Source organism: Stenella coeruleoalba (assembly GCF_951394435.1).
Source record: "Stenella coeruleoalba genome assembly, chromosome: 9".
Lineage (NCBI taxonomy): Eukaryota > Metazoa > Chordata > Mammalia > Artiodactyla > Delphinidae > Stenella > Stenella coeruleoalba.
The window spans coordinates 2,776,209-2,790,696 of NC_137155.1; the positions used below are offsets into that span (position 1 = coordinate 2,776,209).

Here is a 14,488-nt window from a genome sequence, read left to right on the forward strand (position 1 = left end):
TCTAAACTGTTAGACTCTACTTTCTGTCTCAATGCCCTTCCTGTGTCTCCCGTTTCATGGGAAGGCACCACAGGATGCCCTCAGCAGAGTTAAACGTGACATTTTCCTCAAGACAGCAGAGCAAACATAACTACTTGTGGAAACTGTATTAGAACAGTTTCAGAAAGGCAGAGTGAGGAAGTGACACAAAACATCCCAAATGCTTGTAAAATACGCCCAAGACGAGAAGGAAAGGACTAACTCTGGGGGCGGGGGAGCAGGCAGGACTCCCGGTGTCCTGCTTTGAGGCAGAAGGCATCTCACACGCAGAGCACACGAGATGGGGTCTGGAGATGCTGGGGAACGCAGACGCAAGGCAGCAACGAGACCCACAGGTTGCTGTGTCCAAAGGCTGTCACAGAGCTAGGGGGAGGCACCTCCAAAAGTCACCTGGGGAGCAGAGGCCCTCGCAATGATGGAGCAAAAGCCTGAGTCTACAGGGCTGTGGTCCCTGCATCTGCACGTCGTCCCCACGCCTCAGCCCTGCCAGCTTAGCCAGACGATGCAGTTATTTTTGCCTCATTAACTATCTGTATAGGTTGCCTGATGTTTGGGACCGACTGAATAGCATAGATGTGAAGGTGGTGTCTTCAAAATGTCACCTGGGTCTGGACTAATGTAGCAAACATATTTTTATTTATTTATTAATTATTTTTAGTTTTATTTATTATTGAAGTATAGTTGATTTACAGTGTTGTGTTAGTTTCAGGTGTACAGCGAAGTCATTCAGTTATACATATGTGTACACATATATATTTATATATATATATTCTTTTTCATATTATTTTCCATTATGGCTTAATGTAGGGTACTGAGTACAGGTTCCTGTGCTGTATAGCAGGCCCCTCTTGATTATCTGTTTTAGATACAGTAGGGTGTATCTGTTAATCCCATATGCCTAACTTATCCCTTACCCTCACCCTTCCTTTTTGGTAACCATAAGTTTGTTTTCCATGACGGTGAGTCTGTTTCTGTTTTGTAAATATGTTCATTTGTATCATTTTTTTTCAGATTCCACCTATAAGTGATACCATATGATATTTATTTTTCTCTTTCTTCACTTAGCATGATAGTCTCTAGGTCCATCCATGTTGCTGCAAATGGTATTATTTCATTCTTTTTAATGGCTGAGTAATATTCCATTGTATGCAAGTACCACATCTTCTTTATCCATTCATCTGTCAATGGACATTTAGGTTGCTTCCATGTGCTGGCTATTGTAAATAGCGCTGCAATAAACGTTGTGGTGCATGTATCTTTTGGAATTGTGGTTTTCTGCAGATATATGCCCAGGAGTGGGATTGCTGGATCATATGGTAGCTCTATTTTTAGCTTACTAAGGAACCTCCATACTGTTCTCCATAGTGGCTGTACCAACATTTTTAAATATTGAAGAGACTCTGATAGGTGCTGGTTTCAAGATACATTCTGTATACAAATTTTGGAAATCATAAAATGCTAATATGCCAGCAAAAGTGAGTAAGGAAAAGCTGAGTGACTAATAACAATGCTGGTGTGCTGTGCTCCTCTGGACACTACGCACACATGTAGCAAAATCGCTACCTCAAAGCCACTCAGACACAGTACAGACCAGTGAGCATACAGATAATGACAAGTGACACCGTGATTTCCCCCCGAGCCTCCGCGCCAGAGTCCCGCCTGCCTTGGAAATGGCATCGTCTTGTAACAAAAGTGAGATCAGTGTCAGAGCCCGTCATTTTAGGAAACCTGTACAGAATTGTTTCCAGCCTTGTCCACGGCCAACAGACCACAGCCAGTAAATGAAACCTTTCACACGCAGACCACCTGTCTAACTCACAATTACAGTGGCCCCCAAATAATTTGGCTTTATGGGCCAGAAAGCATTGGCCTCAGCAAAACCTACCAGTACCCAGAATAACCTCCTAGGAGATGCTGGGCTCCAGCCTCAGTTTTCCTCACCTGCCCCAGAGTCCAAGCTGGGAGCTGCCCCCTGGGAAGTAAAGCACCTCATCTCCACACCCACCTCCACACCCTTCTCTTCCACCCCACTTGGTCTTGGAGACGTTCCCCCAACAGCTGCACTCTACCCGAGTTTTTCTATTAGGATTCTTTTGAGTTTTAAAATAAAGTTTATTTTCTTTTCCTTTAGTATAGCAAGTCCGGAAAACACAGACAATGGTTAGGAAGTAATCACTCATCCCCAGGATTCCTCGTCTTTATTTTTTAGAAGCTTTTAGGATAAACGTATAACAAAGCTTCTTACATATGGGACGACAAGCAGATGCACACTCCACCATCACGTTTGTGTTCTCAGCTTGTACCAGTTTAAACATCTGGGGGCTGATTCAACCGTGGCCTTGAGAAGATTAGTCCCTACAGGCGTTGACTTTCTCACCTGGAAATGGGGCTGAGCACCATCGTCCCTTATGCAAGGAGCCACCAGGAGACTGCATGCAGGTCAAGTCTGAGGACAGGCCTGGCACACACGCAAGCCTCAGCAGATGTAGCTCTTATGATGACGCTGTGTTATTTTGACCCGTCGTCAGTCAGTCTCCAGGCAGATGTAATCATTCATGGGCGTGGTCTCTCCAAAGCTGGCAGGTCTAAGAACAGCCTCCATCGCATGGGGGTTTCAGCAAGTGCAGCCTGAAGACTTTCCCCAAGGATGGCATGTCTCCCAGCCCCAGGCCCAGATGTGCAGGAGGAATGAGGGGGTCCCTGACAAGGGGGTTCCCAGAAGGGACACCCAGGAAGCAGAGGATGTGGAAATTATTTGCTGATCAAAAAGGCTGCTGGGGGTGGAGAGGTGGGAGGACTGGGGCGGGGGGTCTCTGATCCGGCCAAATGGTCCCCAGGTGCCCCTGCATCAGGGTCAGTGGCACCAGCTGCCTGGGGGCCCCGTTTGGAACTTCTCTCTTCTCTGAGTGATGTGACCGTGGGGACAGCCCGCTCTTGGTGTCTCGGTCCCTAAGTGGAGGGCAGGACACCGGCCCTTCCAGCTGACAGGTGAAGGCGTTCCTGAGATTCTAGCAGGAAATTTTAGCATGTCTGAGCTGACAATCTAACATCCCCTTTGGCCCGTTTCCCTCCTCATTGGTTCACTGGTTTCCTGACGACAGGATTCCCTAAGGTGTCAAACAGACCCTCCTCAGTGCATTTTCCAGGCTGACCCTCTCTGGGGTTGGTGAAAAGTGGAGAGCTAATTCTTTTCCCTGTAAGGCGCAAGTTCTTCCAGCTTTTTAATCCCTCCAGACCGGGTGACTCCGTTCTGCTGGTTCTGGGCACATATTAGGTGATCAGTACGTGCGTTTTCATTCTGAACTGCCGTTTTCCACTAGGCTAAGACAGACACGTTTACGTTATAGCTTGGAGGATCTATGTTCCATCAGGGCTAAACAGTACAGAGGACTGAAATAGTCCTGATTTTATAAAAAGCTTCGTTACTTTTCACATGCTTTGAAATTGTTCTCAAAAGTAAAACACACGTTTAGCAACTGCCTCATCCAGTACTTTAAGTCTGTACAAGTAGCTTTCCCAGGGAGCAGCTCTGCTGGATGGATACAACTGCACCAGCATAGCCAGTGTAGATGTCTGGTGCAGCTCGCCCTGATTGTCTTTCTGCTTGAGTGCCCTGTGCCCGTGAGAAGGGGTGGGCAGATGAATGCAGGGACACTGGTGTGAAGGCTGCCTCTGATGCCTCCGTGAGCCCTCGCTTTGGAATCCTGAGGCACAGAGAAACCGAGGGGCAAAGGCTTAAGTCAGAGCCCTGGTGTCCAGGCCCCGGGGCTGCCTGCCGAGACTCAGAGGGAGGCTTCCGGTTAGCACAGTGGTTACTACAGCACCGTCACAGCTGGTGGCACTTGGGCCACCATTCCAAGAGCCTCCACTCAACTAGGCCAGTGTGAGACCAGCTCAAGTGAACCCAGATGACACCACAGCCTGTTTACTTCTGGGTTTCATCACCACATGGAAACATGATCGTTCGCCTGTCAGCTTCAGGCACAGCTCAGCATGTCCTGGGAGGCAGCCCTTAGCCTGGCCGGCACCGGGGCCTCCGTCCTGGGGAGGTGGGGCTGTGGTGTCATGGCTCGGCCATCCTGAGGGGCCCAGGCCCAGCCTTACCTCCTAGGGAGCCCTGCACACCAGGGGAGAGCTGTGGGCACATGCGGAAGTAACCCCAACGCTGTTCTCACCCACCCCCGTCTGGGCTGTGAGTCACCCAGCAGCTGTTTAAAGACAAGTGGAGAGGACGTGCCCACCTGCAGAGCCCCCTGACCGGGCAGGACACTTCACACTGTAAGAAGCCTCTTCATTCAACTTCAAAGCTTTTGCACAGCAAAGGAAACCACTGACAAAATGAAAAGACAACCTACTGAATGGGAGAAGGTATTTGCGAACGATATGACCAATGAGGGATTAATATCCAACATGTATAAACAGCTCATACAACTCAATGTCAGAAAAACCAAACAACCTGATTAAAAAATGGGCAGAAAAACCGAACAGACATTTTTCCAAAGAGGAAATGTAGCTGGCCAATAGGCACATGAAAAGATGCTCAACATCGCTAAATCATCCGAGAAATGCAAATGAAAACCACAACGAGACATCACCTCACACCGGTCAGAATGGCCATCATCAAAAAGAACACAAATAACAAACACTGGCGAGGATGTGGGGAAAAGGAAACCCTCATGCGCTGTTGGTGGGAATGTAAATTGGTGCAGCCACTGTGGAAAACAGTATGGAGGTTCCTTAAAAAGCTAAAAATAGAACTACCATATGACCCAGCAATTTCACTCCTGGGTATATATCTGAAAGAAGCGGAAACACTAATTTGAAAAGATACATGCACCCCTATGTTCATAGCAGCACTATTCACAATAGCCAAGACATGGAAACAACCTAAGTGTCCACCGACAGATGAATGGATAAAAAAAGATGTGGTACATAGATACAATGGAATACCACACAGCCATAAAAAAGAATGAACTTTTGCCATCTGCAGCAACATGGATGGACCTGGAGGGCATTATGCTTAGTGAAATAAGTCAGACAGAGAAAGACAAATACTGTGTGATATCATTTATAAGTGAAATCTAAAAAGTACAACAAACTAGTGAATATAACATAAGAGAAGCAGACTCACAGATGTAGAGAACAAACTAGTGGTTACCAGTGGGGAGAGGGAAGGGGGAGGGGCAGGATAGGGGTGGGGAGTGGAAAGTACAGACGACTGGGTGTAAGACAGGCTACAAGGATGTGTCGTACAACATGGGGAGTATAGCCAATATTTTGTAATAACTGTAAATGGAAAGTAACCTTTAAAAATTGTACAAAAATTAAAAAGTAAAAAGCGAAAAAGGTAAGTCTCTTCAAAGACAGTTTGTATAGTCATTTAATAGCCTAAGACAAAGGAGGAAGAGAGAAACAGCCCTGCATCATCTGTGTGAGCATATGAAGAAGAAAATCAAACACCTCATTTGAGGTTTATGTGACAACAGAATCTTTACATTTTTCTAATTTTTAAAACCGAGGGCTTCAGTTACTTCATCTCTCCAGTTTGACCCAAACTGACGTGCCTACAAGGGCCAAGGGACGTCTGTGAGAGATGGAGTGAGGCCAGGCGTGGGGGGCAGGGCACAGGGGACAGTCTATGTCCCTCTAAAATGGGCATCTACTGCTGAGCCTGACAGTTTCTTTCATGATGAACACTGCTGCTGCCGCCTCTAATTTTTCTGAAAAGGCAGAAATCAAGATTTTAAGGCACAGTTTCCCGCATTTAAATGCTGGCCACTTCTTCCATAATAGTTAAAATCTGTGGAGAGCTGGCCATCGTTCTAAATGCATTATAGGTACTCACATGTATAATTCTCAAAACTGACTTTGCTATCAAAATAGAGAAACTCAGGCAAAGAGAACTGGATAAGTGGCCCAAGGTCACCGGCTCTGTTCTATGCTCCTAAGCCCAGTGCTTGACTTCAGGGGACAAGGTCGGATTTCCTCTACATCCAGGTTTCCTGGGAGATGGCTCCTGACCATCCAGTCAAACTTGGTGACCCAATCCTCCTTGCTGGTCATTGGTCTGTGCCTTCTAGCTGCAGCCAATGGGTGCGTGGCTCTCCCCGGGCCACAGTGATTGGTTCAGAACTGTCACGTGACTGAGTGTGGGTTAAGAGCCTGCCCAACCTCTAGACTTGCAGGAACCTGTACATTTCCTTGTGGATCACACCAGTTTGAGTTGCCTGGTCTGCAAGGCGAAGCATACTAAATGAGTCACCAGCAATGCCCTTCTGGGATTACATCCAAAAGAACAGAAAGCAGGACCTCAAAGTGATCTGTGCACTGCAGCAGTAGTAGCCAAGAGGTAGAAGCAACACAAAAGCCTATCGACAGATGAATGGATAAACAAAATATGGTAGATATGTATAACGGAATATTATTCAGCCTTACAAAAGGGGAAGGGAATCCTGTTGCGTGCTACAAAGTGGATGAACCTTGAGGACATTCTGCTAAATGAAATGTCAGTCACAAAATGACAAATAGTGTATGATTCTGCTTATATGCATTCCTAGAGTAGTCAAATTCATAGAGATAGAAAGTAGCATGGTGGGTGCCAGGAGCTGGGGGAGGGGGCAGGGGGAGCTGACGTGGAATGGGTGTAGTTTTGGATTCGCATGACGATGAAGTTCTGGAGATCTATTTCACAGTGATACAAATATACTTAATGTCACTGAACTGTACAGTTCAGTTAGAACCATTAAAGATGGTTACGATCATGTTAAATGTTGTTGTAGCTTTTTTTTTTTTAATCAGAGTTAAAAAAGAAAAAGTTTACTTACTGATTCAGCAGCTGATTCAAACAGTTGAAGAAGCCCTGCATAGGCTGATCAAAACCTGTCAAAGCAAAGCACAGAGGCTGCCAGGCCTTAGAGCAGAGCCTGGTCCTTCTGCCAGGAAAGCCTGCAGCCCAGTCTATAACCTCCCTGGTTAACATGTGGGCCCTATAGAAGCCACTGACAACATGGTAAATTCTGGGATTGACAGAATTCACCACATGAGCACCACATGAATAACACTCATTTCAGGAGCAACCTGTAGAAGGTGGCACACAGGCAAGGTCTTCACAGCAGGCTAACACACACACAGAAAACAAGAGGGATGCACTGAGTTTATTATGAATTCTCTGCAAAGCCCCGATGTTGCCAAGGTGGCTAAGAGACAAGACGGGTAAGCGTGTGTGCACACGCGCACTTGACAAATGCTCTAAAGAGCTAAGTGAAGGCTGAGAGGAGTACAGGGCAGGAGGAAGAGGAAAGGGAGCAGGCACATTTGACACTGGGATTGCGGGGAAAGCTGCAGGCCAGCCCTTACGTGGTGGAAGGTCTCACCAGGACTCTGGGCCTGGCCCTGCCTTTGTGCACATGCTCAGAGTCAAGTGCAGGAGTCTGATCAGAGCTGCAGACACTCTGTCAACTGCGGAGGGATGGAATTCAAAGCCAGGGCAATGATAGGACACACATGCACAGGACAGTGTGGGCCATGGCCAGCTGTGGGCAAAATTAACCACAGCTGGACAGGGAGGCGGCAGGGTCCAGCCTGGAGTCGGAGCCTGGGTGCTCCCCGAGCTCCAGCTGCGGGCCCAGCGTGGGCTCTGATGCCCCTGTCTTCCCATCAGAAAATGGGGGTAATAAACACCAGCTGTTGTGGGCTGAGTGGTGACCCCCAAATTCATATGTTGAAGTCCTGACCCCCCCCATACCTCAGAATGTGACTGAATTTGGATAAAGTCTTTAAATAATGATTAAGTTAAAATGAGGCCGTCAGGATGGGTCTCAATCCAATGTGTCGGGTGTCCCTGTAGGAAGAGGAAGAGACGCCAGGATGGCTGCACACAGAGGAGACCACGTGAGGACCGAGTGGGCAGGCGGCCTTCTGCAAGCCGAGGAGTGAGGCCTCACAGGGAGCCAGCCCTGCCGCCACCTCGATCTGAGACATCCAGCCTCCAGGACGGTGAGAAATAACTGCCTCGTATGCATTTAGGCCCCGAGGACTACAGGGGTTGGTGATGCAGCCTGAGTGGAATGATAGGCCAGAGCACCTTCCTGGGGAGGAAAGCACTGAAGCAATGGCACCTCCAGGGCTGTCTCTGGGCCCGAGAGCCGTTAACACGAGCCTACCATGTACTCTGCCCTCCAGTCTCCTGGGTTTTGTGCAACCTCGCTCAGGCTCACAGCTGAGGTTTTATCAAATGGCTCAGCTCACAGCCGTTGGCCCCTTGGGGTGGGCTTCTAGAAAGAGAGAAGCCCACCCCAGGGCAAACAGCAGGTCCTACTGGCCTTTGTGGATGTGCGGCCCTGACCACCAGGCTTCAAGTCCTGCCTTAATGTTAACTCGCTCCTGCCTTTGGCCTCGGAAAAACATCTCCTTTCTGTGCCTTGGTTTTCTCGTCATAAAATGAGGATGGTAGCAACAGCACTGACCTCACCGAGTGGCAGTAAAGGCAAAAGCGTTCATCCACAGACCGTGCAGGGGGTTGTTCAGCCCGTCCCCTCCTTCGTGGGGGATTAGTGGAGACTGAGCCCCCTGCACGGGTGACCCTTCCTGCATCAGCACCCCTGGGTGGAGCCAGCCTGCTCTGCAGCCAGACGGGCACCCATGTGAGAGCAGGAGAGGCAGGGGGCTGCCGCTCACCCGAGCTGTGTCACCCACATGGGAGGACTGCGAATTTTAACGGCAGATTGAGCAGGTTCCCCTTAACCGTGTGCTCAGTTAGGCGCTGGAGAGGGGGCCTGACAATCATTTCTGGGAGGGCTAATGGTCAGGTTCACAGCCCTGCCAGAGTGTGCCGAGGGGCCAGGCACCAGGGTCAGGAACATGTGTGAGTGTGGACTGACCTGCAAGGCAGTGACTGTCACTGCAAACTGTCTGACCTCAGACCTACAGATGCCAGACAGATCGACAGAGATACAGATACAGATACACTGATATGGAGATGCGTTGATATATAGATAGTCACACACACACACCCACACACACCCCCATACTGCACCTGCTTTCCTTTTTAGATCTCTGGTTACACCAGCAACAGTGGATGGAGAGTCTGCCCATCTGAGCACAGCCCTCTCTAGCTGTGTGGCCTTAGACAAAAGGCACTCTACTTTTCTGGCCTCACTTTCCTTTCTTTGTAAACAGAGGGGGCTTGACCCTAGGAATGCAGTCGCTCGAGCCAGCTATTTGTGTGACCGGCTGCAACATAATATTGGCATAAACTCAAAGCCCTGATGTTTATTTTCTGTACTTTTGTACAGAAAAATTCTCCTTGAGATGGGCCATCAGTGGGATAATCAGGGTTTCCTGGTGTTTGAAAGGAGTGGGCAGTGGGGAGAGACTGTTTATCCAGGCACTTCCAGCCCTGTTAATAAGCCGCCTCTTCAGCTGCTAGATGGGGCAGCTGGGAGGGGCGGGGAGAGGGCGCTGCCCCTGCAGAGGAGCCCAGTGTGCTGCCCTGGCACCCCGACCCCGCCCTCCAGGTGGCAGCCAGGGTCCTGCCTGGACCAGCAGGTCTGAGGTTGGTGAGAGCGGAGGATGCGGCTGACCTCCTTTCAGTGAACTTTTCAGCAAACTCAGCTTTCTGCACCCGCTCACGCCTCTTTGGCAGGAGAAAGTGATGCCACGGAGAACAATCTTTCCTTTCCTCTTGAAAACCTGGATAGAGGAGAGATGGCTCCATGGCCCGTGTGTGCAGAAGCACGTGCGTGGTTGCGTTTCACCGATACCGCGTCCAAGGTACTGCTCTGGCTGAAAATGTTGTGACTGGTTTTCCCTCTCCGCAGACCAACGTTCAACTTTATCATTACAGTCGTCACGTCTAACACTTTCCTAATTAGTTGCAACAGAGCTTTACTTCTCAATTAATTTAGAATTTTGGTTATTAAAAATTGTTTTTCTAGCTTTCCCCATTAGATTTATAGTACTGTCGTAAGGTAACCTATCTAGCTACATGTATAATGTTTCATGTGTTCATACACACACACACACACGCTAAAAATGATTACAGAGAGATGAGGAAACCTTTGAAGGTGCTATATATGTTTACTATCTTGATGGTGTGGTGATGGTTTCATGGGTGTGTACAAGTGTCAACACTTATTGAAGGATATACTTTCTTTACACACATGTAGGGCTTTTGTGTGCCAATTATACATCAGTAATACGCTTAAAAGATAAAAACTGCTAATTCCCATCAATTTGATTCCCATATTTCAACTTGCAATAGTAAAAGGAAACTTACAATCCACTACTAGATAAGAAAAATCTCAATTTAAAACCATTTGCTATTATTTGATATTCATGGGACTTCATGAACTCCGTCTTCATGTACACTATTTCTGTCCTCGAGCCCCAGGGCCCTAATGCAGGCCATTTGTCCAGGGAGCGGCTGTTCAGGCTTGGCACATGCTGCCCTCAGCAGGGTCACACTCTACCTTACTTGTGTGACAGCTGTGATGGGACGGGGGTGGAAAGGCAGATCCCCCCTACCCCGGGCATCCCCTTCCTGGCTCTGTCAGTAACCCCTCTGTGGGTGCAGATTTGGGGTGTGCCTGCCACTGGGGGGGGGAGAAAAGATTGAGAGAGAGGTCGTACATCAAAGGCTCCAAGGGTTAGGCAGAAACGTCCATGAGAGAAACCACCCAGAGGTGCGAATACTCCCTACTTCCAGCCAGAACTGAACTTTAACCCCCTTTCATTGAGACTGCAGCCCTATAGTTTAGACTTCATTTTCCCACTTTTGTCCACTCCAGTCAGGAGCCTGATGGCAAGACTTCATCACTTTCCCCTCCATCCTCTGACTGGAAAAACCATAGCTCAAGAATAACCATAGCAAAGGAATTCCCGGCTGGGCCATGGAGATGGTGGGGGGCATGGTGCCCATTGAGCTCCGGGCCCCGAAGGCATGAGCGTTCTTACACATTCCAGAGGAGACAGAATTGCAAGGCCAATATGACTTAATATTGGCAACTTTACCTGGCAACGAGGACACATCTGTGGGCCAGACATTGGCCATCTGCCATCTGGCTTAGGATGTGTGCTATTAGGAAGTCTTTATATTCCTCATTACCACGTCTTATTCATACGAAAGATATGAGGATCTATTTTCTCTTTAACCCTAGTTCCTCACACACCAAAGAAAAACATATGAGATACACTGGCTGTTGTGTTCTGATTTAGGTTACACGTTTGGTCACTTTCCCCCTCATTTTCCTCCTTGAAAACCGGAGGGTAGATTTATCACCCCGGAAACAATGTAGCCAGCCTAAATAATCTCAATAGTTCTCACCTCTTTGGTTTGTTTTTAATTGTATTGTTTTTTCTTCACTGAAGAACATGTTTTCTTTGCTGGAGGCAGACACAACCTTCTGAGTTTTACACGGCTCTGCTCATAGTAATAAAAAGTTTATTATTTTCTTAAGAAGATGGATTATATAAAGCATTTAAGGGCAGAATAAACACAGAAAGTGATGATAAAGTTAATCTCACAGTTTCCTGTGAAGAGTTTTTGACAGAAGTGTTCTGTGTTGCTATCGGTGACAAGTAAAGCATGGGAACTCAGCCCGCAGATAACTCCAAGTCTCATTTCATTTCACACTTGGACTTGCATTTTCACCAGTGTTTGAAGTTTGCTTCTTGTTGCTTTACCATGGCAACTAATAAGCAGCAAAACTATTTTGAGTTTTTCTCCTGCTCTACGTTCCTTGGGTTTGAGGATGAAATAGTTAAAAACACACACGTGTGCTCGCATGCACACGCACAATTCAGAGGGGAGAGAAGAAGTAAGTACTCTGTGAGTGGATTAATTCCTAGACAATCGGTCGTGCCTTCAATACGTGTGTGGAGGGGCTCTTCCTCCCCGCATAAGATTTGGAAGATGTAATCCTATCTCTGTTACAGAAAAGTTTGTTTTGCTGTGGAAAATGTCAGTCTGCATATGGACATGTTTTGCATCAGACTACATGAATTACGAGAGTTGTGAACAAACAGTGTCTTATGATGGACCAAATTAACATGGAAACTGAAAATTAGCAGTTGATAAGCATTGCAAACACAGATGTAATGCGTGGTTGGTTATAATGGGTGAGAAAATACAATACCAGTGAGGAAACTGGAGTAAGAGTCTCCAAATTCTTTCATCTGTAGTACTAGGAGTATTTATTCACCGCAAAATAATCTCCGAATTTTCACAGGAAAAGGTCAAAAGTACCGGTGAAGTGAGATGGCAAACATTCTCATCTAATGCAGTTTAGAAATTACAGCGTGTCCCACTGCCCACTGCTGACACTGTCTCTACGGTGGAAATGGAAGAGTTTAAGCCAATTGCTGCTGAAAAATAATATAATTTCTGTGTGCCTTGGCACTTGTTATAGGGCTGGTGCCCCCTGAGGGCGTTCCTGGGAACCTGCATGGCTAGTCAAGGCTCGTCAGTCACTAGGGCTGCTTGATTTGTGTCTCTCTGGCTAGAAAATGTGAACGCTCACAAATCTGTTTTTCTTTTAGTTCGACTCTTGACAGTACGTGTAACATTATGGAGACAAGAAACAGACGGTTCTCCTATTGGCTTAAAAGGAGAAGAGATGACCCACAAAGAGGGATGGATTCTGGGCTGAGCCAGAAATGGAAACCTCTCAGAAATGCAAGTGCCTCGAGAAAAAAATATTTAAGCAAATTATTTTGTACGGTTCCTAGAAGATTCTGATGCTGGGTAAGCACGGTGTCATGACACACGTGGATCTCTAAAACTTGTTTATCGAATTGTCCTGAATCTTACCCAGCTGTGTGAGAGACCACCTTGGTGACAGAGAACCCTAAGGTGTTGTCAGAAACCTGTGTCTTTGGGGCTTTCCTGGTGGCACGGTGGTTGAGAGTCCGCCTGCCGATGCCCCGGTCCGGGAGGATCCCACGTGCCGCGGAGCGGCTGGGTCTGTGAGCCATGGCCGCTGAGCCTGCGCGTTCGGAGCCTGTGCTCTGCAACGGGAGAGGCCACAGCAGTGAGAGGCCCGTGTACCGCAAAAAAAAAAAAAATCTGTGTCTTTGGCTAACTTCGTGATCCAGGATATCAGGGGTGCCCTGGTCACATTCCATTTGTCACATAATTCGGTCGATCTCCACTGAGTTTGTTCCTTCCCACCCCCAACATCTGTGTCCTCTGTTTTTCATAGAGTTTGATACATTTTTTGTATTACATTTTCTGTCCCCCAACCAATAATTCAATGAACAATATCATTTTCTCCTGTTCTTCTCCTAACTTTTTGCCTTAAGACTTCCTACTGCCATCTTTCTTCAGCGTAATAGCTACTTCTTACACAAATGCTTCTTGCTGTAATTATATACAATCTTCTACAATCTTTAATGTCTGGGCCATAAATCCTGATGCTTTCCCCAACATTTAGGTAAACACTACCTTTTCTTGTTTAGACTTTCCCCAATTAATGATTTAAGGTCAAATGACTGCTACTTATCAGACAAAAGTTCTTTATTTCAATGCAAAAGAAAAGCACTTTCTAACTTGTTCTATGATTCCTCCTGAGTAATTTCTGTTTTTCTCACCAACACATGGCACTAGATTGGTTATACGCAGCTCTAGCTATATATTTCTAGAAGTTCTAGCTTATATTTACTAGTAATACCAGTATCAGCTGCGATATTTCCTACATCAGTTATCGCTACCCTTCTCGTTGTGATCAAGCAGACAACAGTCATACAAGTAAAAAACACTCATTTTTTTTCTCACTTTGAGCAATAACATTTAAAAAACCTTTTGGAGAGAAACATGATAAGCTTCTCCAATTCAAATGTAGCTTTGCACAGTAATAAAAATTTATCAAAGCAAGCAAGTCTTTTTTCCCTAAGCCGTGAGTCTTCACATGAGTATTTTCACCTGCTCTGTCTTAGGACTGCTGCGGTGAACAGTTCTCAGTGACTGCGTCGGTTTTCTCAAGATGGGAGAAGGACCTTAGTCTCTAGGAAGAGCAGGCAACACCCCTACGTGGACATGGTAACTACACCCTCGGGCATATGTTCCACTCGTACAAACCTCCGGACTAGCATTTATCAAGTGGACCCATCGCTACTTCTTTTCTCAAGCGAGTCATGGTAAGTAGAAGCCGTGGGCAGAGGTCATGTGCTACTCACTCTAACAGCCCCCAAAGCATCAAGCAAGTACCCCGTGTTTGGTGAATCAACAAAGCGAGACACATGTTCCTCTTCCTCTGTTTTCTTCTCACAAACTCTCTAAATGGCAGGGGACACAGTAATAGGAAAACCTGGAAAACATCTACAAAAATGTTATATCCTACATATCCCGAATGGATACCTATAGATCATGAGTGGTGGGTCCCTACAGGTTATATTCATAGTTCCTGGGCTTACGCACTTAGTTTTACCAGGAAGGTAGACTATTTCAGTTCTA

General features: G+C 46.9%; 1 protein-coding gene across 8 annotated transcripts in view; it reads right to left on the bottom strand.

The window, feature by feature from the left end:
* Nucleotides 1-14,488, bottom strand: part of COBL (cordon-bleu WH2 repeat protein) — a 260,810-nt gene that overhangs the window by 36,171 nt on the left and 210,151 nt on the right. The gene's annotated exons all lie outside the window — the stretch shown is intronic.